This window comes from Megascapheus bottae, chromosome 16 (assembly GCF_031878675.1).
Source record: "Megascapheus bottae isolate mThoBot1 chromosome 16, mThoBot2.hap1, whole genome shotgun sequence".
NCBI lineage: Eukaryota > Metazoa > Chordata > Mammalia > Rodentia > Geomyidae > Megascapheus > Megascapheus bottae.
Genome location: NC_143524.1, coordinates 49,293,597 through 49,320,346, shown reverse-complemented (window position 1 = coordinate 49,320,346; position 26,750 = coordinate 49,293,597).

Here is a 26,750-nt window from a genome sequence, read left to right as displayed (position 1 = left end):
ACTGTGGTTTGCTCATTAAGGGGGTAAAAAGTGCTGTTTCTCAGGATACTTGTATTTCATACATTAATTATTACTACCCAAGAAGATGACATATAAGGATCCCAGGATAAAGCCAGTGTGAGAAGAAAAATTTGTGAAACTTTTGTCACCAATTAATGAACAAAACCTGAATGCGAATGTCTATATTAAGTGGTAGAACACCAGTCTTGCACAAAATGCTAAGAACCATTGTCCAAGCCCTGAGATCAAGTTCCATCACAGGCACACTAAAAAAATAATTAAAAGTGTTGGTATGGTCGTGTGAGTTATGTATGGAGCTAGACACTTTTTCAAGGTACATACTTTCTGTTTGAAAGAGTTGGCAACCAAAGTTACAGCTACTCACACTTGACTATGTGGCAGACATTTTTTTTTTTTTAATGAGGGGAAGGAACCTATCATTTTAAGGGAAAACCAGTGACAGTATTTGTTGCCAAGGATAAAATTCAAGTTTTTAAGTGAAAGCTAAAAATTGGCAAAACTTGCAATCGACTACTATAAGCCTGACAGATTCCCAATACTAAATGACTTTTCTGTTGAGATCAGTGGTGATATGAGCAAAAACATTTTTTTGTGAGATTGCATAATGAAATGTGTCAACATTCGGAAGATCTGAGCAACTCAGTGAATCAATATTTTTGTAAATGCTTAATGCATAACATAAAATCATGCATGGATAAAAAGATTCAAAGTACAAAATAGAGTGATGGATTTTAATGCAACACAATAAATTCATTGGCATGTATTCAGATTACATATTGCAAGAGATGTTTAAGAAACCCCACTTGTCAAGTTTTGGTGCTGTATCAGTTATCTGAAAAAGCTATTAAAATATTCTTCAATTTCCCAACTACATATATTTCTGAGCCTAGATTTTCTTCCCATACTTCACTGAAAAAAACATATCAAAGAGCTTGAATATAGAAGCAGATATGAAAATTCAGCTGACTTTGATTAAACTCCACATAAAACATAAAAGAAGGCATAAAGTTGTGTGTGGAAGAATAGTGTATTCACAAAATCAGTTTTGTTGGAGATAATACAAAGTTATTGATCATATAACTATGTTATATTAACTTAATGGATTTATTGTGGTGGCTTTAAAATTCATTAAATTATTTAAAAATTCTCATTGCGATTTCTAGCAGGTCAGATATTCATACTGCAACACACAGAAATCATAGCTTTGTGAATTTTTGTATACTCTTAAAGGGTATAAAATAATCTATTGAGAACTTAAGTGTCATGGATACATTTAGACCAGGGCTGAATTGAGCATACCATAGTTCTGCCTTTGTGAACTAGTGACCCCACCAACTTGGCATGTTTTGATATGCTGATAAGTGAAATTCTGTGACTAGCTTCAAAGTTCTGTCTGGTATCACGACAGTAGACAAAGCTAAGAATAACATACACATAGACCAAAATTAATCACAGCAATAAATACTGGCAATATTAACAATTTAAATCATTCCAATCATAACAACGATAGCGTTCGGACTTAAGCATGCCAAAAATGCCCAATGTACACTCTCTAAATTTCATGAATCCACTGGATCAAGGTATGATTTTCTCCTAGTTGATTTTCTTTAATAGTATGTCTCTGCAATCTATGCAGTCTTGTATTTCTACCTCTCAGTCCATATTTCTGGACCTTAATAGGAAAATGCTATGGGTCTCCCATTGTTATTATCTCTGAGTTAGACTGAAATAGTTGATAGTAGTATTTCAGTAAAGCTCTGACTGTTTGAAAAAAAAGGCCTAATCAAGACTGTAGAGATAAAACAGGACTACTTTACTCTTCTATTGTTCTCTCCCTTCATCCCATTTACTCAATCCTCTGCCCATCTGTCACCATATCAAAACAACAATCACACTCAAGTCTAAGATGTTAGAGATAATACAATGCACCATCAAATTAACCAGGGGATAGGGAATAGGGATCAAAAACTATTGAGCATAAAATTAATGTGATTCTTATCAAATTCAATTGCACCATGGAACACCGTACTTATCTTAAAATGAACATCAAATTTCAATATTAACCTTATTTTCATTGAACCTAAGAAGTCATAAGGCAGGATCACTTTTAGCCTTTTTGCATAGCTTCATAGTAACAACATTCCGTTTCCCGTAACTTGTGCTTGTCCTCAATTATCAAACTCAGTTTTCCATATTTCTAGTTGATACAGTAATTTTGAGCCAAAAGACACTAGGTTTTTCCACATTTGAATGAGCTTGGCAATTTGAGATTTTGTAACTGGATTATATATTATGGGAAGTGAAATAAGCTCCACTTGCAAGTTAGCCAAAGGCTTTGACAGATAGATGTTACGTTCTTGTGTGAAAGTCCTTCATGATGCATAAATTGGTCACACTAACCTCTCCTAGGGCTGAAAATACTATTATCTATTCCCAGAAATTTGATAGTTTCTACTGACTCTAATTGCAATGCCTGCTTTAAGATAGACAATCTTTGGCATGCACAATAACTTTTCATCTCAATGAAACTTCCTAGTACTGTATAATCTTTTTGAAGACCTTTTAAATGACAATTAGGGATCTAAATTTAAGTCAAACTTGAATGTTGTGTAATGTAGGAATCAAAGGATTCTTACTCAGGTGATAATAGTATGAACAGTGATAAGTGTACAGGAAAATATCTTCTGTTGCATACATGCCTCAGTTATGCCTTCATTCTTTTCCTTTCCACACAATTTGTAAAGCATACTTCAGTATCACACATCACGCAGTACAATAAAAAATGTCTTTGAAGGAAAGAGATCCATCCATGCCTGGTAGCACATATTTGTAATACAAGCAGTTTAGGAAAGACAGAGGCAGGAGGAAATTCAAGGACATTCTGATCTATACAGTGAATAAATGTCAGACCAGCATGTGTTAAGTGTTACAGTGACAATTTGCTTGCCTAATAGGCACAGGTCCTATGATCAATCCCAACATCCAAAAGAAAAACATAATTTTAGAGAAATACCTGTATATTTGTCTTTATATTATTATGTATGCACTATATATGTAATATATATCTGTACTCTATGTGCATATATATTATATAATATGTAAAATATGCATATAATTTATTCATGATATTTCACATAGACAGAACACTTATGTGGCCCATATACCACAGATAGCCTATATTGCATTCTAAGCTTATATTTAACCCATGAAGAAATCAGTTTGTAAGCCTTGTATCTCATGAATATCACTGTAGGTTGTGGTTTAGAATGGTACTCTGAAAAATAACCTGATCTGAGAACAACATTCTGAGAAGAGTAATTTAATTTTTTTCTAAAAACATGTCTGTTGCTTTTCTGACAAATCACTAATAGGCTTTTCTAACAAAACTCACCACCTGTAAGCACATGGCTGAGGAAGGAAAAAATGAAGAGTGCCTTTAAGGATCTTGCAGAGTAAACTTGGTCATTTTTCAGTTCTTTTTATAAGCTTACACAGAAGTAAGAATATGGACAGAAATGTACCAAAAATTCAGATTCAAATGGTGAGAGTGAATCAGGGAAGGAGAGGTTGGCATTTCCTAGGGTGGGCATACACAAGGAATGTTACCAATAGAAACAGGTAATGTTTGAGTTTCTGACATACACTATGATGAATGACCATCATCTTAATTTTTTTCTTTTTAGTTTACCATCATCATTTTTAAGCACTGCTTATGAGAATTTTTTTTTGAAAATCGATTGATTTCTTTTAGTCAGTAAAAATGTCAAATGACTGAGTTTAGAGAGGAAAGTATACTTCATCAACTAGAGAGTTGACATTTAACCAAGATGTCCACAGAAAGTAAGAGCTGAGTTCCATTGATCATAAATCTGAATTCTTGGAACCAGGGAGTCGACAGAGTAGGGAGGTTTTCATTTTCTGCTGAATTAGAAAAATTCAAAGAATTTCACTCATATTATTTTTTGCCAGTCCTGGGCTTGAGCTCAGGGCCTTCTACCCCTTTCTTTTTTTTCTTTTTTTCTTTTTTTTTTTTTGCCAGTCCTGGGCTTGAGCTCAGGGCCTGAGCACTGTCCTTGGACTTTCTCAAGGCTAGAACTCTACCACTTGAGCCTCGGCACCACTTCTGGCTTTTTTTCTATATATGTGGTACCGAGTAATCGAACCCCAGTCTTCGTGCAGGATAGGCAAGCACTCAACCACTAGGCCAAACTCCCTGCCCCTTCACTCATATTTTTAACCAGGTGCACAGGATACACTTCAAGTGCCAAGACTTTAAGTAAGTCATATGATGAGTTTTGATGTGTGTTGATTTACTCACCGCCCGCATCAAGTTATAAAGCATTTTTTCAGCAACTAAAGGACTTCCTTTTGGAATTTTCCATTTACAGTATACAGTATAATATTACAGTATAATAATAATAACGATACAGTATAATATAATAATACAGTATAATAGTAATACAGTATAATAATTTTGTCCATTACTTGATTATTCACTCTTATGTCCTTATTTTCTACAGAAATTTTGGGAATAATGTATTGTATATATCAAGATATTGGCTTGTACTTGAATTAATTGATATGTTAGGTAAAAACGTTCAATACTTCACCTTGAATGACAATGTATAACGAGTGTGTAGGATTTACTGCAAGTGCCTGTGTGTGCTAATCAAGATGCTTAATTCAGTTAGGTTGAGTAAATTAGTAAAGCACACTTCTGGCTGTATCTGTGGAAGTATCTCCAGAGAGTATTAATCTAAGAAGGGAATACCTTTCCTAGATGTAACTATCAATAGGCTTCAAATACAGACAGAATAGAATAAGAAAGGAAAGGAGACCGAAATTGCACAGGCTTCTTTGTTCTATGTCTGTCATGGCATGGCCTGTGCGCCCTCCAGAGAGACTAGAACATCTGAAGCACCAGCCCAAATTAGTCCTACTCCCTTAAGTGATTTATGGAATGCGCCAGAAATACAACACACAAAATTGGTACCAGGAATGGTGTGTTGTTACATTGCCAATGATGTGATTCAGGAATCTTTGAAACTCATTTGTGAGAGAACTTTGGAAGAGTTTAGAGATGTGAACTGGAAAAGAACTGGGATGCTGTATGCAGGTAGTAACGGAAATTGCAATGGGAGCTCAGAAGATGACCCCTACAGGGATCTGGAGAGTTAAGATAGGGCTCCATGCCTAGTGCCGTGGCTCATGCCTGTAATCCTAGCTACTCAGGAGACTGAGATCTGAGGATTGCAGTTCAAAGCCAGCCCAGGCACTAAAGATCCTGAGGCTCTTATTTCCAATTAATTAGTAGAAAAGGGGAAGTGGTGCTGTGGCTCAAAGAATAGGGTGGTAGCCTTGCGCTGAAGAGCTCAGGGACAATGCCCAAGACCGCAGTCCAAGCCCCAGGACCAACAAAGAAAAAAACGAAAATAGGGTTCCTGAAGTTCCAGATGGGAAACTGGACCAGAGGTATTTATGTTCTGATGTGGTAAAGAGCTTGTCTATGTTTTGTATATGCCCTGAGACTATGTGGGAAGCTGAGTTTAAAGATGATGGACTAATTATTATGGTAGAAAATTTCAGAGCAGTCTTTCTTATGGTATGTTATAGACGTTTTACTCTGAATGCTTTTAGCCAGATTTGCAGTGAAGATCATGAGCAAAAACTAAAAATGGAATGCTTGATAAAACAAAGCTGTGTTTTATCCAGAAAATTTATAAGGAAATGGATAGTCTTGGAAAAAAATCATATTAAGTAAAGTAAGTCAAACACAAAGAATCTTCATAGATTCTATGGTTTCCATCATTTGCAATAAGTAGAACACATCCAAGATTTTCCTGGCAGAGGACCACAATAGATCAGTACTTGCAGGGATATGGCCATAAAGATGAGGATAAAAAAAATGAGCTCAAGGATATGGAAACAATAGCTTGATTTTTATGTTTGTTTTTCTCAACCTACTGTGTGAAGTTATTTCTCCTCTCTTCTTCCTCCTCCTCCTCCTCCTCCTGGTCTTCGTCTTCATCTTCTTCTTGGTTTGGTTTCTCTCTTTATAATTTATCTCATGTTATCATTGTATCTGACTTTGTTACCTGGTATATTACGTTTACATTTATTTGTTTATTTGAAATAAGGAAGGGAAGGGGGAAAACAAGATGATTGGGAGGGGGTGAAGGGAGGGGAATTGTGAAAAAAATATCAGAAGGGGTGTTACTGTTCATGAAGTAAAGTATACACTACCTGATGAATATAACTCTTCTTTATATCACCCCAGCAGTAAAATACAATTGAACAAAAAATGAGGCAGCCCAGCATGTTGGCTCACACCTGTAATACTAGCTACTCAAGAGGCTGAGATCTAGGATCAAGGTTTAAAGCCAGCCAGGGCACAAAAGGACCTGAGTCTCTTATCTCCAATTAACCTCTAGAAAATAGGAAGTGGGGTTTGGCTCAAGGGTAGGGCAGTAGCCTTGAGCTGAAGGGCTCAGGAACAGCGCCCAGGTGGAATTCAAGCCCCATGATCCACAGAAAATATGAGTCAAGGAAAATATGGTTGCTGAGAAGATCATGAACATTAAAAAGAAGCATCTCAGGGCTAGGAGTTTGGCCTGCTGGTAGAGTGTTTGCCTAGCATGCACAAAGACCTGGGTTTCATTCCTCTGTACCACATACACAGAAAAAAGCAAGAAATGGTGCTGAAGCTCAAGTGGTAGAGCTCTAGACTTGAGGAAAAAAAAAAAAAAAAAAAAAAAAAACAAGGACAGTGCTCAGGCCCTGAGTCCAAGCCCAGGACTGACAAAAAAAAAAAAGAAAAAGAAGCATATCAGGACAACAGGAAACACGTTTTGAGGGCATCCTAGGAATTGACTAAACTCTACTCATTGTGGGATCAAAGGTATAAAAGTCTTCAAACATTGAAAACACTGACTTTAGGAGGCAGCGTGTGAGATTCCTGCTCCCACTGGGCAGCTCAGGGAACACTTCCTTCAGAGTCAGCCAGGTATCATGGACCAGTGTATTGCTTCAGCAGGAGGCAGTGTCAGTGTTAGGCTGGTTTTGCAGGTATACATTACTGGGTCATGGAGGCTTTCACTAAGATTTCTAAGGAAAGCCCTGCTGTGTGTGGAAAGGTCACAATCCCTTCAGGGAATGCCTAAGAAGTCAAGGGGAAGTTGTGAGAGTGAGGCCTAAACTACAGTCAGTGGAGAATCCAAGAAGTTAGGGATAATAAAAATGACTGAGATGAGAATGGGATGCAAATGGTAGGAATATGGGGTGGGAATTCCTAGGCTTTTTTAAGCTGATGTGACTGTGTGCCATTAATGCTGGACATGGATATACAGAATTTAATATTTCCCTGTTATGTTTTGCTTTGGTCACACTTCTTCCCATGATTACATTCTCTTATGCTCTTCTCTGTTCCTTTATAAAATCAATTTTAAATTAGTTTTCTTTTTCAGTTTTCATAGGTGTAATATTTATTTCAATCATATTTTCCCTCCATCACCACTTTCTTTCACCTTTCCCCTCACTTCTAGTTCTTCAAACAATGTCTTTTAAATTAATTCCGTGCATTTTCCCCTTTTTTTCTATTCAAGATTAGATCCTACATATGAAAGAAAGCATGCAACACTTCCCTTTCTTTGTCCAGCTTAGTCCCCTTAGCATGGTAGCCTCTGGCTCCACTGATTTTTCTGAAAATGATACATTTACGCTCTTCTTCAATACTTCATAATGTAGGTTTATCACCTTTTTTTATTCATTCACTGAATGATTGACACCATGCTTGATTCCAGAGCTTATCTATTGCTAATAATGCTACAACAAACACCAGTGTACTGGTATCTTGACTGTATGCTGAATCTGTTTCCTCAGATATATACCAGGAGTGATGTAGCAGAGAGTTCTTTGAGAGTTATTTTGACGGACCACCATGATCCTATTTGATCCTATTTGAGGAATTAGTACTATGATCCTATTTTAACCACAGAAGAAATGCAAATCCAAACACTGGGATTTCATCCCACCCCCTTCGGAATGGTTTTGGTTTCAGTGCCATTCAAATTTAGTTTAGAGGTCTTTAGGTTCTTAGGATGATAATTTTATTTTTTTCTCTTGTCATAAATATTTCTGTGGTATCTCTAGGGACTGTAGATCCAATTTAGATGTCTGCTATACCACTAGCATGATCTAACACTACTCAAGTAAGAGGAGCCAGTAGAGGAAAGCCCTCATTACTATGAGGTAGAAAGAACAGTTCAAACTGTCTACTCAGAGCATCTGGTACCAAAGTTTAGATTAACTGATGGAATTGAATGGACAGGTGAAGTTCACTGTCTCAACCCCATTAAGCCTCAAAAGTCACTACTCATCCAGGGATGAGAACAGATTGACTGTCAGTCCGTTCAACTCTTGGGGGTTGCAATGACTTTGCTGTGTTTTATCCAGGGCTGCTTTAATCTTCTAACCTTTGCTCTGTTAGTTCAGGATTGTAACACAAACTAGTCTTGCCCTTAGGCCTCGCTTTGATATTTGTATATCAGTGAATTTGCAAGGATTCAGACTCTACAAGAAATCCTAACATCTAGCTCTGATGTGATAGTATTTATTCCCTACATACTTAACCATGGGAACTGATAAACCCTCAAAAGCCTGTGATTCTGCTGCAAGTCAGAAACATTGCCCAGAAGCACTGTCTAATCTACCATGATGGAGAAGGAGTTTGTAGGGATGTGGGTTGGCCAAGGTAAGAGGCCAATTTGATGAGCCCTTTCCCACAGTATTTGAATCCCCCACCCTTCTTTCCCTGGGATGTTTCAGGGAAAGACACTACTTTATTAGACACCACTTGCTTTTGGTTCATCTTCCTGCCCAAATAATCCAGATCATTGTTGTAGATACCTTTTTCTGCCACCAAATTCCAACCAATATATGTCTGTTGGTTTTGTAACAGAGATATAAATGGCCAAGGGTAGAAATAAAACCCTTTCCTATAACAAAAAAATAAAAATAAAGACAAGGTTAGTGAGTTTAAGAGAACTAACTGCAATCATATCTAGAAACTAGAGTCCCAGATACCCAAGAACAACCTTTAAATTTGTTATCAAAGTAGAATGCATCATCTTCTTCTAAGTCCCCTTATACACTAAGATAAAGAACTTCCCCCCACAGAGATGGAACAGTACAATCTCACCGATGTACAGTTATGTTAATATCAAGAAGGATTTTTGTTCTGTTTTTTTCCAAGTCAGTAAAATGTAATGTTGAAGAACACAAGATGGAATCACATTTTCCACGTAGTCAATTATATTATTCTCATATTAGGGACACTAACATTAGAAAAAATGACAAGTTAGTTTAGAACAACCAGAGTAAAAATATGATTGAGAAAGGAGTTTGCCTATAATGCAACTATCTAGAACCCCAACTAGAATGAAGCATATACTAGTAAATGTTTATTAAATAAAAACCCAATATGCTGAAATGATTCTCATGCAATGTTCAGTTCAGTCCTATGTGAGCAGGAGGACCTGTCACTGCACTTTGTCACCATTGTTCTTCCTCTAATAGATTTCCCTACTGATATTTCCTGGCATGAAGGGATCATTTTATCCAAAGGGAATGTCTATAATTTATAATTGCTTTAATCAATGTTTGGCCTTTAACAGATGCATGACAACTGTACTATATTATGTTCTGAATTCCAATTATTATAAGGCAGATGTCTGCCCTTTCTAACAAATCTCAGAGCTTCGTGAACTTTCATTGTAAATTGCATCTTTGCCTCATAAATGGACATTTTTCTTAAGTGAATGAGTCTGTATTGTGTATTTAATTTATTCAGTAAGCTACATAGTACTTGAGTTGGAAAAACTGTGAAGCAAAGTGAACATATATTCAATTACATGCAGCATAGCATTCTAACAGTATAACATGATAACCATCCACATAACAAAACAATAATGAAAAATGGATTTTATCATTTAGTAATGACCATAATTTATCCCAGAAGCAGATACTTTTCCAGCTAGCAATAAGTTCAGATACAGAGTCCATCGCATATGTATTTTAGGCAAGTTACTTTTCCTGTTTCCCATTGTTTACACAAAACTTTGTAATGATGAAGAATATCAACTGATTTATGGTGCAAGCAATGTTATAGTCCCTGCTATAAAGACACTCAAGACAGTTTCTCCTCTAATTAACAGAGGTCAACCTTATAGATAAAATTAAACTATTATAGTTCTTTACTTTAACTTCTTAGTTCAGTACATGTTCCAACTATACATATTTTTGTACCATTTTTATATAATTTTGATAGAAACTATGTTTCTATCCAAGCAGTTCTACCTACTAGATTGTAAAATTTTTACTGAAGTAAAATTGCTATCATTGTTCATTAGTAAGTTATTTCTAGATATATATTAATTCTAAAACATGAAATGTTGATTTTCTTCATTTAAACAATTGTATTCTAGATGGTACAGGCTCATTAATTTCAGGATTCTTATTTCATCATTTCCAGGCTAAACATTTGGAATGAAACTGTACACATAGACTGGTGAAAGCAGAATTTCCTGATATTTACCTAGGAATCTGAATATGGAAAAGGGACCCTGTAACTAACAAGCAAAGGTCCATACAATAAAATCATTATAGTATTTTATTACTAAAAAGAGTATCAAGATTTAATTTAATATGAAATTATTACAATTGGGCTCACTTTGTACCGGGCAAATACTCTAATTTTCATGATAGTATAGGCTGCAGTTGTTATACATTGTGATTAATACATGAACCCCATAGTCCCCATGATAAGAGGAAGCTCAAAATGGAACAAGTAGCCAACAATACAGACAACCCAATAGGAAGAGTCAATCCTATCGTCTCAGTAAAAATACCATTATAGCCTGGTGCTAGTGGTTCAAGCCTGTAATCCTAGCAACTCAGGAAGCTGAGTTCTACGGATCATGGCTCAAAGCCAGTCCAAGCAGGAATATCCATGAAATGCTTATCTCCAATTAATCTAAAACAAAAACAAAAACAAAACAAAAACTAGACCTAGATCTATGGCTCAAAGTGGTAGAGCACAAGCCTTGAGTAAAAAATACTCAATGACAGTGCCCAGACACTGAGTTAAAGCCTTATGAGTGACCAAATTAAAACAACAAGCAAACAAAGTGTCAAACTGTGTGTGTGTGTGTGTGTGTGTGTGCACGCACACACGTAAAAATTCATGTGAAAATACTTTTGCTACAGCTCTGAAGTCAAAGTAAGAGATTAGAACAACCCAATAAAAATAGGAACAAATAAAGGTCTTAAAAAGATACATTTATGGGCCGGGAGTTTGGCCTAGTAGTTAAAGTGGTTGCCTAGCATGCATGAAGACCCGGGTTCTATTCCTCGGTACCACATACATAGAAAAAAGCCAGAAGTGGTGCTGAGGCTCAAGTGGTAGAGCTCTAGCCTTGAAAAAGTCCAAGGACAGTGCTCAGGCCCTGAGCTCAAGCCCAGGACTGGCAAAAAAAAAAGATACATTTATTATTTTTTTAAGTGGAGGTAGGAAGAATACTTGCACTTTATATGCATAACCTTTCCTCCGGCTGACACAACACAGCACCGAAACAAGTTCCTACAACTTATGAGTTGGCCAGTGGGAAAATGAGAATGAAAGTGAGTATCTGACTAACTTAGTACAAATCTCCTCATCTTACAAACTGTCCAATGGGAAAAACTGAGTGAAATGAATATCTGACTTCCTCAGCCTTTCACACACTATTTGAAAGTTTTGGTTTGTTGTCCCGCACCCAGAACATTGAGGAAATGTGCAGAATCACATGATGCAGTAGTCACTGTGAAAGAAGATGGCTGTGGCCCTCCAGAACCAACCAGCATATCAAAGTTAATAATCACCCATGCCTTCCAAAAATCTCAGACTTAAAGCCCTGTATGTAGGCCCTCAAAAGGACCTGCCTATTAGCTCATTCACAATCTCTGGCTCTGTTGACTGATGATCACTTTTAATATCACACTGGTAATTAGGACAACATTGTATAGAAACTTAACAATAAAATAGAAGGCATGATGGGCTGGGAGTTTGACCTAGTGGTAGAGTGCTCACATAGCATGCACAAACCTGGGTTTGATTCCTTGGTACCACATAGATAGAAAAAGCCAAAAGTGGTGTTATGGCTCAAGTGATAGAGCTCAAGCCTTGAGAAAGTTCAAGGAAAGCGTTCAGGCCCAGAGTTGAAGCCCCATGAATGGCAAGAAAGAGAGAGAGAGAGAGAGAGAGAGAGAGAGAGAGAGAGAGAGAGAGAGAGAGAGAGAGAGAGAGAGAGAGAGAGAGAGAGGGAGGGAGGGAGGGAGGGAGGGAGGGAGGGAGGGAGGGAGGGAGAGAGAGAGAGAGAGAAAGAACGAAAGAAAGAAAGGAAAATAGATTAGAAGGCATGAGTGTAATAGAGATTATCTAAAGGATTTAACCATCCTAAAAATATATACAGAGTATTTCAGCTAATTGTATCAAAGGCTAAAAAGGTAACTTCATTTTCAAATATGTAATAATGAACAGAAGGCTACAATAAATTTTGAATATCAAAAAATAGATCTCAAGGAAATAGTTTAATATATATATATGGAAAATCAAATGAAAACTCAGACATAATTAATATAAACTATTTAATAGAAATTATTAAAATAGTCTACAAATGTTAAAAAGCAATTTTAAAGAAGTTCAAGTGTTATAAGAACAGACAGGTAAGCAAATAAAATAACTGTATACTTTTATGTGTGTATGTATATATAGGGTCTTTGTGCAGTTAACACTAAGAGATTTGATGAGACAATTTAAACATAATAGGAGGATTTAATACCACATTACTAATAATGAAGACATCATGAGAAAGAAATGCAATAAATGAGCAGCATACATGAACAACACTATAGACAACCAATAAACTAAAAACCAAATATTCTACCCAATAAGCAACACAATGTAATTTTTCCCAAACATACCTAAAATATTCTCAGGAAAGATTGCATACTAGATCAATAAAACAAGTCTTTGCAAAATAAAGATTAAAACCATACAAACCTTGTTTTGGCTAAAGTGAAAATAATATTAGAAATCAATAACAAAAGGAAAATAGAAAAATTCACATATGTATAGAAACTAAAGTAGATACATTTGAAGAACAATTGGGTCAGTATTCAAAATGAAATTTTAGCATTGTTTCTTTAAACAGTTAAACTAGAAATGGAGATGGATAAAAATTTGTGAGTTGTAACAAAAGCTACCTCTAAGTGAAATTATAACAATAAACTCCTATAATAATAAATAAAAATTATATGTGTAGCCTGATGCTAAAATTTATAAGAAAAAATTGCTAACCTTAGCTCAACGTAAGCACAAGGAAATAATAAAGACCACGCAAGAAAGGGAGAATGGAAAAGCAATAAAACAATTGCAAACATAAATTGTGTCTTTTTAAAGATACAGGAAATTGACAAAATTTTAAGTAAACTCATAAAGAAATACATAAGACTCAAGATCATCAATGAATGAGGATACTTTAAAAGTGATGCCACATAAATTTAAAAAGATAAAGAATTCTTATAAATAATCATAAGCAAGAAGTATGACACACTAATAGAAATTGATGTAGTCATAATAACATATAACTTACCAAACCTGAACAAGAAATAGAAAATCAGAACAGACAAAAAACAAAATAGCAGACTGGATCAATAATCAAAAAACCTCAATAAGGTAAATACTAGGACTAACATTTTTCACAGGTTAATTCACAAGATACAATAAATTAATTTAAATCCTTTCTTGAAGTCTACTCACAACAGAATATCACTTTCAAACTAGCTTCATTCAGCAGGACAAAAGACTATATGGAAAAAGAAAATTATATGTCAATATTTTTATAAACATAGAAGCAAGAATCTTCAAGACTTAAAGTCACACTTTTCTGAGGAGGAAATAAGAATGACCTATAAACACATGAAGAAATGCTCGACATCTCTGGCCATAAAGGAAAGCAAATCAAAACAACCTTTGAGATTCCATCTCACTCCAATTAGAATGGTCATGATCAAGAAATCTAATAACAATAGATGCTGGTGGGGATGTGGCCAGGAGGGATCACTACTACACTGTTGATGGGAGTGTAAACAAGTTCAACCACTATGGAAAGCAATATGGAAGTTCCTCAAACGACTAAACATAGAGCTCCCTATAACCCAGAAATTCTACTCCTTGGCATTTACTCAAATATCCAGAAACAAGAACATACTAAAGCCACTAGCACAACTATGTTCATTGTAGCACTATTTACCATAGCAAAGATATGGAACCAACCCAGATACCCCTCAATAGATGACTGGATCAAGAAGACATACTTATATACAATGGAATTCTATGCTCCCATCAGAAAGAATGACATTGCCCCATTTGTAAGGAAATGGAAAGGCTATGAAAAAATCATATTAAGTGAAGTAAGCCAGAGTCAAAGGAACACAGGCTCAATGGACTTTGTAACAGAGGTTTACAATAGCGCAAAACCTAGATACATAAAGACATATAGGATGAGGCTAAAATATCTCCAGGATATGGAAAGAAGAGCTTTATCTTGGGTGATTATTGTTCTTAATATACTGTGCTAGTTCTCTTCTCCTGTGTTGCCCTTTGATTAATCTCATATTGTTACTGTATCTGACTTTGGTACCTGATATATTATATATACGTTTATTTGTTTATTTGCAATAGGAAAGGGAAGTGGGGAAAATAAGATAATTGGGAGGGAGAGGGGGGAAATGGGGACAAAAACATAAGATGGGGTATCCATTTGTGAGGAGTAATGCACCTACTACCTGGTGAATGTAACTGCAACCCCTCTATACATTACCTAGATAGTCAAAATAAAATAAAAAAGAAAGTATTAAATTAAAATTCAGCAGCACACTGAAAGTTCAGACACTATAATTAAGGGGGATTTATTCAGGATGCAAAGCAAGGTACAAATAAATCATTCACCATATTAAAAAAAACACTCAAGGATAGCAATAATGGGACCTTCAATGTTGTTTTGATTTGCCTATCGTTTATGGCCAGAAATGTTGAGAATTTCCTCGTATGTCTATTGACAATTCTTATTTCTTACTCTGAGAACTTTAGCTCATTTATTAATTGTGCTGACTTTTTAAGGGCTGAGTTTTTAGGTGGCATATTGACAAATCACTTGTCAATAATGTATATGTTAAAGCAGAGCTTTGAGAATTCCTGCCAGTTTATCCCACATCCTATTTGGAAGGCTAGACTTTCTTACCCAATTGGTTCCTTAGACAGACTAGATCTTCCATCATTTCATCACTGCTATTATTTTTTCTCAATTCTTAGTTCTTTAAATTTATTGTGAGCTTGATGTACAAAGAGTAACCTCTTTTGTAATTCAGGTAGTGAGTACAGTCCTTTTCAACACTTCTTTTCCCTCATTTTCTCACACTTTTTATCCTCCCAGCACTACATAATGAGTCTCATTGTTGATTGGGTTCAACATTTTTTCCTCTCCCTAAATCACATAAACATATACAAGACAAAGTGTACAAAAATCTAAATCAGTGACAGCAGGAAATAAACCAAAGGTGAAAAAAAGCTATTATGAGCCTTTGCTCAGAATATCTGAGACATATTCTAGTTATTGCAAATGAGAGAAACCATAGAGCCTTTGGGTCTGGCTTATTTCCCTTAATAGAAATTTTTCCAAACCTTTCCATTTCTTTATGAATGGTGCAATATCATTATTTCTGATGGAAACACAGAATTCCATTGTGTATATATACTACTATACTTTCTTGAACTATTCATCCACCGAAATACATCTGGATTGATTCCATATCTTAGCTATGGTAAATGATACTGAAATCAACATGATTGTGCTGGTCGCTTTAGTTCAGGCTGGTTTATTATTATTTGTGTAAGTGTCCAAGAGTGGGATTGCTGAATCATACGAAAGCTCTATGTTGAGTCTTTTGAGGAACTGTCATACTGCTTTACAGAGTAGTTGAACAAACTTATATCCCCAGCAATGGTGTATTAGTTCTTCCTTTTTTTGCCAAATCCCCACCAGCATTTGCTATTATTATTTGTTTTCTTGATAGTGGCCTTTCTAACTGCTGTGAGGTGTAACCTCAATGCTGTTTTGATTTACACTTTTTTATGGCTAGAGATATTGAACATTTTTCATGAATCTATTGGGTATTATTTTTTTTCTTCAGAGCAGTATCTCTTTATGCCTTTACTCCACTTACTAATTGGGTTGTTGTATCTTTGAGTGTTTGTTTGAGGGAAGTTTAATTTTTGAGCACTCAATATATTTTTAGATATGAAGCCCTTATGTATAGCTAGTAAAACTTTCCCATTATGAGGACTTTTTATTTATTTATTTTGCTAGCTATGTCCTTTGCCCTGAAGAATCTCTTTAGTTTGATTCAATCCCATTTTCCAGGCTTCCTTTGACTTGTGTTTCTGGATCTTAGTAAGTTCCGAAGATCCTACTGTTTTCACTATCTCTTCCTGTTATATTGTCAGAGTAATTGCTCTTAGATTGAGGTCTTTGTTCAGTTTGGAATTGATTCTGGTGAATGGTGGTATAGAAGGATACAAGATCAGTTTTCTGCTTATATATAGCCAAATTTGTCAGTACCATTTGTTGAAGAGGCTATCGTTTTTCCATCCTGTGTTTTTGGTACCCTTATCAAAGATTAGGTGGCTATAGATCTGTGGGTTCATTTCCGGGTTTAGAGTTTTATGTCATTGCTTCTCAGGGCACTTCATGCACTAGCCAGTATCAAGCTGTTAATATTACTATAGTTTTGTAGTTGAGTTTGACGTTTGGTGTTGATATTCCTCCAATACCATTCTTCCTGCTAATAATTGTTTATGCTACTCTGGGTCTTTCATTATTCTATATAAGTTTTTAGATTGCTTCTTCTATATCATTGAAGATATTGTTGGGATTTTGATGGTTATTGCATTAAATTTATAGAAATCTTTGGGCAGTACTGTTATTTTTATGATGTTATTCCTCTCAATCCAGGAGCATGGGAGGTTTGTCCACTGCTTTAAATTTGTTTTAATATATGCTTTAGATTTCTAAAGTTTTCATCATAGAGACCCTTCATATCTTTGGGTAAATTGGTATTTCATTTTTTTAGTGTATTACAAGAGGAGTTGTTTTCCTGATTTCAGCCTCACTATTCTCATTGTTGGCAAATAGAAAAGCTAATGATTTTATTATATCCCTGATTTTTACCAAAGTTTCACATCAGTTCAACTAACTAGGGAGAGGCATCTCTGGGTTTCTTTAAAGACAGGATTGTGTCAGCTGCAAAGAAGAAAATTTTTATTTATTTTTTCTATGTTCTAATTCTCTTTATGCTTGTCCCTTGCTGTAGCTAGGAATTCTAATACTCTATTGAAGATTATTTTCTAATTATTGGAGCCAGAGGAACAGATGTGAAGAACATCCTTCCAGGAGCTGAGTCTAATCAGCTGAGAAACTTTACCTGGGACAACTCCTTTCAAAGCTAGTCTCACAAGCAGGGAAACAGATAACAGTCAGTAGTTATATGCCAGAATCTACAGTAATTACAATTTCTCCACATCATTTCTTTCTTTGTGCTTGTTTTTTTTTTCATGCCAGTCAATGTTCCAATTTCATAGCAAAACCCATGTCTAAGTGGGTAGAAAGTAGATCACTGAGTAAATATTTGAGGTGAATTTTTGATGAAGTACCCTAGAAGCTAATCCACGAAGCATTCCTTTGTCTAAAATGGGAGAGAAGATGGCACTGTAGGTTGTACTTAGCATAGAACTCATTTTATTTTCATGCCAACAAATCTTCCATCACCCCAACCCAACAAACAAATAGACAAATTTATTCTTGAGGAAATAGGTGCACTCTCATATAGCATGTAGATGAGGAGGCCCTACTTTAGTCTTACGATTACACAAGGAACATGTAAGCCATCAGGGCAGGTAGCTCTGTAGAAATACAAGGATTTTCTAACTCCGAGCAATTATCTCTAAAAGGATTTCTTTTACAATGCATGTATTTAACTTGTTAAAGTAGTCTGATGAGAGGGAACAGAATAAAGAAAATGATGAGAGGCTTGGAATCTGGTTGATAAAGACTAGCTCCTCTGAGCTAGAACCAGATAGTAACATTTCTATTAAGTGCTGTGAGTGATGGAATTGAGATTGTTTTGTGTTATTAAGACACAGTGGAGTGAAGGCATTGAATCACGTAAATTGTGTATTAATTTATTTTTATGTGCTAATATGCCAATTTGAGTATTTTTTATTCTTTCTGACTTTTAAAATTTTTTCCATATATTTTTATTGTAATTAATAGAAGGGTTACATACTATTCACCAGATAGAAGGTGCATTACTTCATATATTTTGATACATTTCTCATGTCTTGGTCCCCATTTCCCTCCCCTCATGCCCGCCCCTCATCTTGTTTACCCCGTTGCCTATCCAATTTCAAATAACCAAATATGCATATATCCAATATATCAGATAACAAGGTGAAATACTGTAACAACATGATATAACCAAGCGAGAGCAAAATAGATGAGAAATAACATAGTACACTAAGTACAACAATCACTCATTATATGGTTTTGTTTCTATATCCTAGAGATCCTTTCATTTAGTGTCATACTATAGGGCTTTATGGATCTACGTTATGTTCTATTGTAAATCTCTGCTAGGAGAGCCCTAGGTTTCTATTGATTATGACAAATGAGGGAAACCATTGAGCCTATGTTCCTTTGAGTCTGGCTTACTTCACTTAATATGATTTTTTCTAAGTCTTTTCATTTCCTTACAAATGGGGTGTTGTTGTTCTTTCTGATGGAAGAATAGAATTCCATTGTGTGCAAATACCACATCTTGTTGATCCATTCATCAACTCATCAACTGGGGTCATCTGGGTTGGTTCCATATCTTTGCTATGGTAAATAGTACTACAATGAACATTGTTGTGCTAAAGGATTTAATATGTCCTTGTTTCTGGACCATTGGGTAAATGCCAAGTAGTGGCATTGCTGGATCATAGGGGAGCACTATGTTTAGTCTTTTGAGGAACTGCCATACTGCTTTCCATAGTGGTTGGATGAGTTTGTGCTCCCACCAAAAGTGTAGTAATAATCCCTCCTGGCCACATCCCCTCCAGCATCTGTTGTTATTAGATTTCTTGATCATGGCCATTCTAACTGAAGTGAGGTGGAATCTTAAAGTTGTTTTGATTTGCACTTTTTTTTATGGCCAGAGACATCAAGCATTTCTTCATGTGTCTACAGGCCATTCTTATTTCCTCTTCAGAGAAGTCTCTCTTTAAGTCTTTGACCAATCTTTTAATGGGATGGTTGTTTCTTTGGAGATTAGTTTTGGAGTGATTCAATTTTTTGAACTGTTGATATATATTTGTTATGATGCATTTGTCCCTTGTATGGTTAGTGACTTTGTCTGATTTGTTGTGTTTCTTGGTCTTTATTAAGGAAGTTTCAACTTGTGCCAAGGAGAGCTAGTGTATCTCCTATTGTAAAGTTTTCAATGTATCTGCTTTTACCTCCAGTCTTTGATCCATTTGGAGTAAATTCTAGGGGAGGGTGACAAAGAAGCATCCAACGTTAGTTTTCTGCAGGTGCTTAACCAGTTCTATCAGCACCATGCGTTGACGAGGCTGTCTTTCTTCCATTTTATTTTTTTGACTCCCATATCAAAGATTGGATGTATGTTGATCCAGCTTTGCATACCTGTGATGAATTTTGTTTGATTATAGTGTATATTTTTTAATGACTTGCTAAAGACCATTGGCCAGTATTTTGTTGAGAAGTTTTGCATCAATATTCATCAAAGAAATGGGTCTATAATTATCTTTCTTTGATGAATCTCTGTCTGGATTTGGGATGAGGGTAATAGTGGATTCATAGAATGTATTTGGCAAAGAGCCTTCATTTTCAATTTCGTTGAAGAGCTTGAGGAGTGTGACCTCTGCTCTGAAGACCTTATAGAATTCACCTGTGAATCCATCTGGCCCTGGGCTTTTCTTGGATGGAAGGTCTCTTATTGCCATTTCTATTTCAGTGCTTGAGATAGGACTGTTTAGTTGGATTAAATCCCCTTGGTTCAGTGTGGGTATGTTAATATTGGCTAGAAATTCATCCATTTCTTCTAGATTCTCAAATTTGTTGGCATAAAGGTTTGAAAAGTATTCCCTCATGATGCTCTGGATCCTGGTCATTTCTGTCGTGATATTACCATTCTCATCTGTGATTTTGTTTATTTCAGTGTGCTCCCTTCTTTTTTGGTACGATTTGCTGTCTGTCAATTTTGTTATTTTTTTCAAAGAACCAACTCCTAGTTTTGTTGAATCGTTCTATAGAGTTTTTTGGACTCGAATTCCTTTAAATCTGCTTTGATTTTAATAATTTGCTTCGTTCTACTGGGATTAGGGTTAGTTTGTTGCTCTTTGTCCAAGAGCTTAAGGTGCCACATTAAATTGTTCCTTTTTGATTTTTCCAATTTGTTAATGAAGGCACTCAGAGCTATAAATCTTCCTCTGATTATTGCCTTGTATGTTTCCCATAGGAGCTATGTGCTCCTTTTGTTAAATTTTATAAACTGTTGAATTTCTGTTCTGATCTCCTTGATGACCCATTGTTAATTCAACAATGTGTTGATCAATCTCCAAGTGTTTCAGGGTTTTCCTTAGTGGAGACAGGTGTTCAGTTCCAATTTGATGCCCTTGTGGTCTGAGGGAATGCAGGGAATAAGTTCAGTGTTTCTGAATCTGCACAGGTTAGTTTTATGGCATAAAACATGGTCTATTTTGGAAAATGTTTCATGTGCTGCTGAAAAAAAGTATATTGTAATGTTGCTGGGTGGAATAATCTGCAGATGTCTGTTAGATCTAGTTGGTCTATACAGTTGTTCAATTCTGAGGTTTCTCTGTTGAGATTTGCTATAGTTGAGAGTGATGTGTTAAAGTCACCAACAATCACTGTGTTTTGATCTATGTGTGGTTTTAGTGAAAGTAAAGTTTGGTTGATGAAGTTCAGTGCTCCGGGATTAGGTGTGTAGATATTTGGGATGGTTATGTCCTCCTGGAGGAAAGATCCCTTTAGTAGTATGTAATAATCTTCTTTGTCTTTTATCACTAATTTTAGTTTGGAGTCTATTTTATTTGTTATGAGGATGGCAACTCCATCCTGTTTATGTGGGCCGTTAGCTTGATAAACTTTATTCCAACTTTTTACTTAAAAAAAAATTTGTTTTGGGGGTCAAGATATGTCTCATGAAGACAGCAGAACAATGGATCTTGCTTTTTGATCCAACTAGACAGTCTATGTTGTTTAATTGGAGAGTTAAGTCCATTGATATTGAGAGTTAGAGTTGAAAAATATTTACTAGTTCCTGCCATTTTTAAAAGCTTTCATTAGGGCCTGTGTTGGACAGTTCTTGCGGTACATTGCTGGTATAATTTTGAGGTGCCATTTGTTTGTCAGTATCACATTTGTGTTGGTTTTCAATGTGTAGAACATCTTTGAGAATTTTCTGTAATGCTAGTTTGGTTGCTATGTAATGTTGCAACTTTTACTTCGAATGGAGGGTTTTTATTATTCCCTCAGTTATGAATGGGAGCTTAGTTGGTTAGAGTATTCTTGATTGGTAGTTTTTTGTCTTAAGGGCATGACATATATCCTTCCAATCTTTTCTTGCTTGCATGGTCTCTGCTGAAAAATCTGTGGTTATTCTGATTGGTTTTCCTTTGTAGGTGACTGTTCTCTTTTCCCTGGCTGCTTTTAGGATCCTTTCTTTGGTCTCTATTGATCCTGTGTGGATTATAATTTGGTGGAGGGATGTCCTTTTCTGGTTAGGTCTGTTTGGGGTTCTAAAAGCTTCTTGTATCTAGACGGGCCTGCCCTTCTGTATATTTGGAAAGTTCTCTGAGATGATTCCCTGAAGTAAATTTCTAATACCATTGACATCTTTCTCCAGGCCTTCCTCAATACCAGTGAGCCTTAAATTAGGCTTCCTAATTGTATCTTGGACCTCCTGAAGCATCCTTTCATATTTCCTATATTTGGTTTGACTCATTTTCTGTTCTTTGTCTATAACACCTATATTATCTTCAACACGGAAGATTCTCTCTTCTTCATTGTCTAACCTGCTATCAATACTTTATTCTTCATCTCCCTTCCTTCCAATTGTTCATTTTTAATGCTTTGCATCTCTTGTTTTAGATCATGTATGGACTTCTTTAACTCCTTGATTTCCATTTGAGTGGACAGCTCAGCAGCTTTACTCTTATTGGACATTTGTTGGAGTTTGGTCAGCTTTTTGTGTGTGGATTCTGTGAATTAGATCATTTTTCTTTGTCTAGCTTAAATCCCTTATTATGGCCTCCTTTATGGCTTACTCAAGTTCACATATCACCTTCTTTATGGTTTCTTCTCTTTTAGCTATGGCTTCCTCACGTATCTCTTTCTGTATGTTTTCAAGCTTTTTGTTAATCATGTTTAACAATTGCATTTGTAAAGCATTGAGAGGACTCTCCTCTAGTTTTGCCATTGACTGCTCCATTGTCTGTTTATATTGGGTGAGAGATGCTATCCCTTTATTTGTCATTTTTCTTGAGTTTCTTGTTCTGCCCATTTGAAAATAGGAGCAAGATTAATACTGCATTAAATTATAATTTTTAAGATACAACCAACCTAGAGCTATTTAACTGGCCAGACAATAGATGTTCATAAATTTAGATTGGTATTATCACTTTCTCTCTCTTTTCTTGTGCAATTACAGACAAATCTAATACCACCACTGGTCACCAACTGCGCCTCCCCTACAATCCAATCTCTATTTTATTTAAGTCCCTCCCGACCTTCAATATAATTGAACACCTGGATATCCAGTATTGCTCAACAACCATCAACTGTAGATCTATGCATTATAAAAGTTGAAGGATGAACAGAGGACCAGAGATAGAAAAATGGTATGAAAGACAAGAGGGGAGGTAAGAAAAGAGTAATGTAGGAGTGCAATATTAATATAGTAATGAAGAAAAGAGCATAAGGATAACTGACCTAAGGTGATAGAAGCCTAAAATAGTTGAGTACAAAATTTAGAAAAAATAAGATAAAACTTATGAAAATAAGAAGAGTAATAAGAATATATAAAGAAAAGATGAAGGTATATATAGGAGAGATCAATGATAAAAATTAATAAAATTAAAAATAAACAAACAAACAAGAAAAACAAGAAAAAAAGGTGGGTGGAAATCCCACACAATTGTGACTTCTTAGATAACAAGCAGCCGAGTGTATCAATAAATATATCATTTGTATCCAGTCTGTACCCAGTGATGTCACTATGTTTCTAGGAACGACCACAATGACAGAAGAAAAGCAGACAAAAAAAATGGATAAAATCATACCATTAAAAAAAAAGTGGAGGTAAAATGGCAAAAAAAATAAGAGCACATAAAAATGCAAATGAAAAAGGTAGAGAAAAAAAGGGATATTTTTCAGTTTTTTATATTTATTTATTTATTTATTTATTTATTTTTTGTGGAGGCCGGGTATGAAACTTATGCCTCCATTAAATTCAGGATCCAAACACTTCAAAAAGTATTTTTCTCCTGCAATTTGGCTTTGCAGTTTTTCCCCATGATCATCTTTGTTTACCAGGAGGAGGAACTTCCGCTAGCACCAGGGGGTGGACGTCCAACTAAGCTGCCTCTAGGAAAATCTTTGCCCTTTTTAATGATGACACTGCCAGCACCACTTCTCAGGCTCCAGTTGGTTTGGCTGGGTCTTTGCCAGCAGTCAAGATGGTGCTGCTCTTGGCTGGTTGGGGAGAGGATTCCTTCCCAATGTCATTCTAGGAGCAGAAGTGGAAACTTCTCCACGGAGGTACTCACAAATTGCTAGATTTTCTGATTATAGAAGCTGGCAGGTCTGCACCACAGCCAGGTGAAGGCTCTGGGCTGGTGCAGGCTCCGTGTGGTTCTGTCTGGAGCTGGCGGGTCTGCGCTGCCAAGAAGCACTGTCTGCTCAGGTTCTGGAGGGAAGCTTTGTCTCTGTGGCAGCTCCAAGTCGCTAGCGCTGTCTTCTTGCACAGGTTTCCTGCCTTTTTCCTCTCTGACAGTTCTCTGTGGTGCTAAAGCTTAGGATGGATCTTTGGGTCTGAACTTTCCCCTACGATGCTAGCACTGGTATCTTGGCGAGAGCTCAGAAAGACTCACGCGGAACCACTGCCATCTTTCGCCGATCTCTAGAGTATGTCTTTAAATGATTTTAGTCACTTGAAACGTTAACGGCTTTGAAGACTCAATACATAGTTGAAATATACAACAAATTCCTTCTATTTTTTTTTAAGAAAGCATGAATTATTTCCAATGCAATGCATTCTTTTTTAGCTTCAGGATTTCCATGCTTAGAAGTGAGCCCTTCTAGCATTTGACATTCTTAATAAATAAATACATAAATAAGTTCATTTCATGTTTGAGTGGCACTCAAGATAGAATCATTTGGTGCTTAATTTTATTTTGAGTTTCCTGATCCTTAAATTTTAGTATGCTTCTCTATGATAATCTCCAATATCCTAGAAAAAAATGTTCTAAATTAATTTTGTTGTTATTTTCTGTTGGTACTGGGACTTAAACTCAGAGTTGTACTGACTTAGTTGTTGTGCTCACAGCTGGCCCTTTACTAGTTGAGCCAGAGCTCTACTTTTGACTTTTTGATGGTTAATTGGAAATGAGATCTCAATGGGCTTCTATTTCCAACCTGGTTTCAAACCACAATCCTCATATCTCGCACTCCTGTGAGCTGCCAGCATTTAACAATGATTTATTATTTGTACAATTAATTGCAATACTTAATGTATTTAAAAGAAGAACACACTTAGCTAAAGGTCTTGAGAAATTCCTTAAGATCAGGTCAGTTGGATTTAGCCTGTGCCCCCTGTTGGTGTGGGAAAGCCAGTGGACTGCCACTGAGCCCTATAAAATTCCAGCATTCCCTAGGGAGGTATAGGGGTGGGAAAAAAAAATCACATCCTATTGTAATGAATATCCTACTGCCTAAGAGAAAACTTTTATAATTACCTGAAATGTTATGTTTAAGCTGATCATTTGGTTATTAAAATGAGCAGGCACTAGGCAATTTTTATTCTCATTTGACCTTGAAGGTACCTGACAGTATTGGTCACATAGGCAGTAAGAGTAGGCATTTGAGTCTACCGGGGTACAACTTCTTTCACTACTCTGTTACTTTAATCTGAAGTCAGTTTGGGTTCTTCTCTGTTTCTTATCTTTCACTAACTCAGACAAGCAATAGAGTTGACTGTCAATCTCTCCCATGAATCCCTGAGAACTATTTTCATCAGGTTTTCCTTTTCCATTTCAATTGGTAATAGCTTACTGAAAAAATCCTGAACTAGTTGAGGTTCTATTTTCATATACTATTTCTATTCCTCCTGCCATTCAATTTCCCTAATTTCTAACATTAATGATATCAATGTCAACTTGATCATTTTGGTCATATCACTCTGTTCTTTTTTTTTAAGAAAATGAAAGTAGAGGCTCATTACATTCTTGATTATGTTTATATTTCATACTGTGGTATTTAAGGTCTATTATAGCATAGCTACAATATATGTTTCAAGTCTAATTTCCAATCAAGAGCTTACATAAAACTGGTGTCATTAAGCATTTAAATATTCTTGGCATTTGAAGTTTGCTTATTATGTTATCTTAATGAGAGTTCCTTAGATCCCGTTTTCATCCAAAATATTATTCCAAAAATTGATACTCGGGGGTCTGGCCTAGTAGCAGAGTGCTTGTCTAGCATGAGTGAAGACCTGGGTTCAATTCCTCAGTACCATAAACATAGAAAAAGCCAAAAGTGGTGCTTTGTCTCAAGTGATAGAGCTCTAGCCTTGAGAAAACCCAAGGACAGTGCTCAGGCCCTGAGTTCAGTCCCAGGATTGGCAAAAAAAAGTAATAATCATTTGAAGTCAGTATCTATTGTAATATTTACTGTGCAACATTTTGTCTGTTTAAGTAAAACAATGTTTTATTTTGAATTTTTTATCTTATTCTGAATTGGAGAATAACTGGGGAAACTGAGGCCTAATCTGTATAAAATTTTGACTAATAGCTCTAGATATTTTAATTTAAATACATTTAACAGGTGTAGTGATCTTTTTTCTATGAACCACAAACAAAGAAAGTGACATTCAGAGACACTAAGTAGTTGCTCCATTTTCTAAACATCTTTTTAGCCAGTCCTAGGGCTTGAATTCAAGGTCTGGGCATTGTCCTACCACAGAATCACTTCCAGCCTTTTCTGTCTATGTAGTTTCAAGAATTCAAACCCAGGGCTTAGTGCATGCTTGGCAAGTATTCTCCCACCAGGCCCCACTCCCATCCCCATTTCCTATTTTTTTATAAGCAGTTGTATGGGAATAAAGGCTAAGCCAATCTCAATTTCAAAGATGAAGTCTTACTGTAGTGCACATTCTTGTAATACAGAAATAATTGCCCACTCTCTCTCCAGATACACTAAGTAGTCTTTTAATATTGTCCATCTATAGCTGGAGTTTTGTCAACTTTGGAAAGGTCACTACAAATTTGGATATTTTAA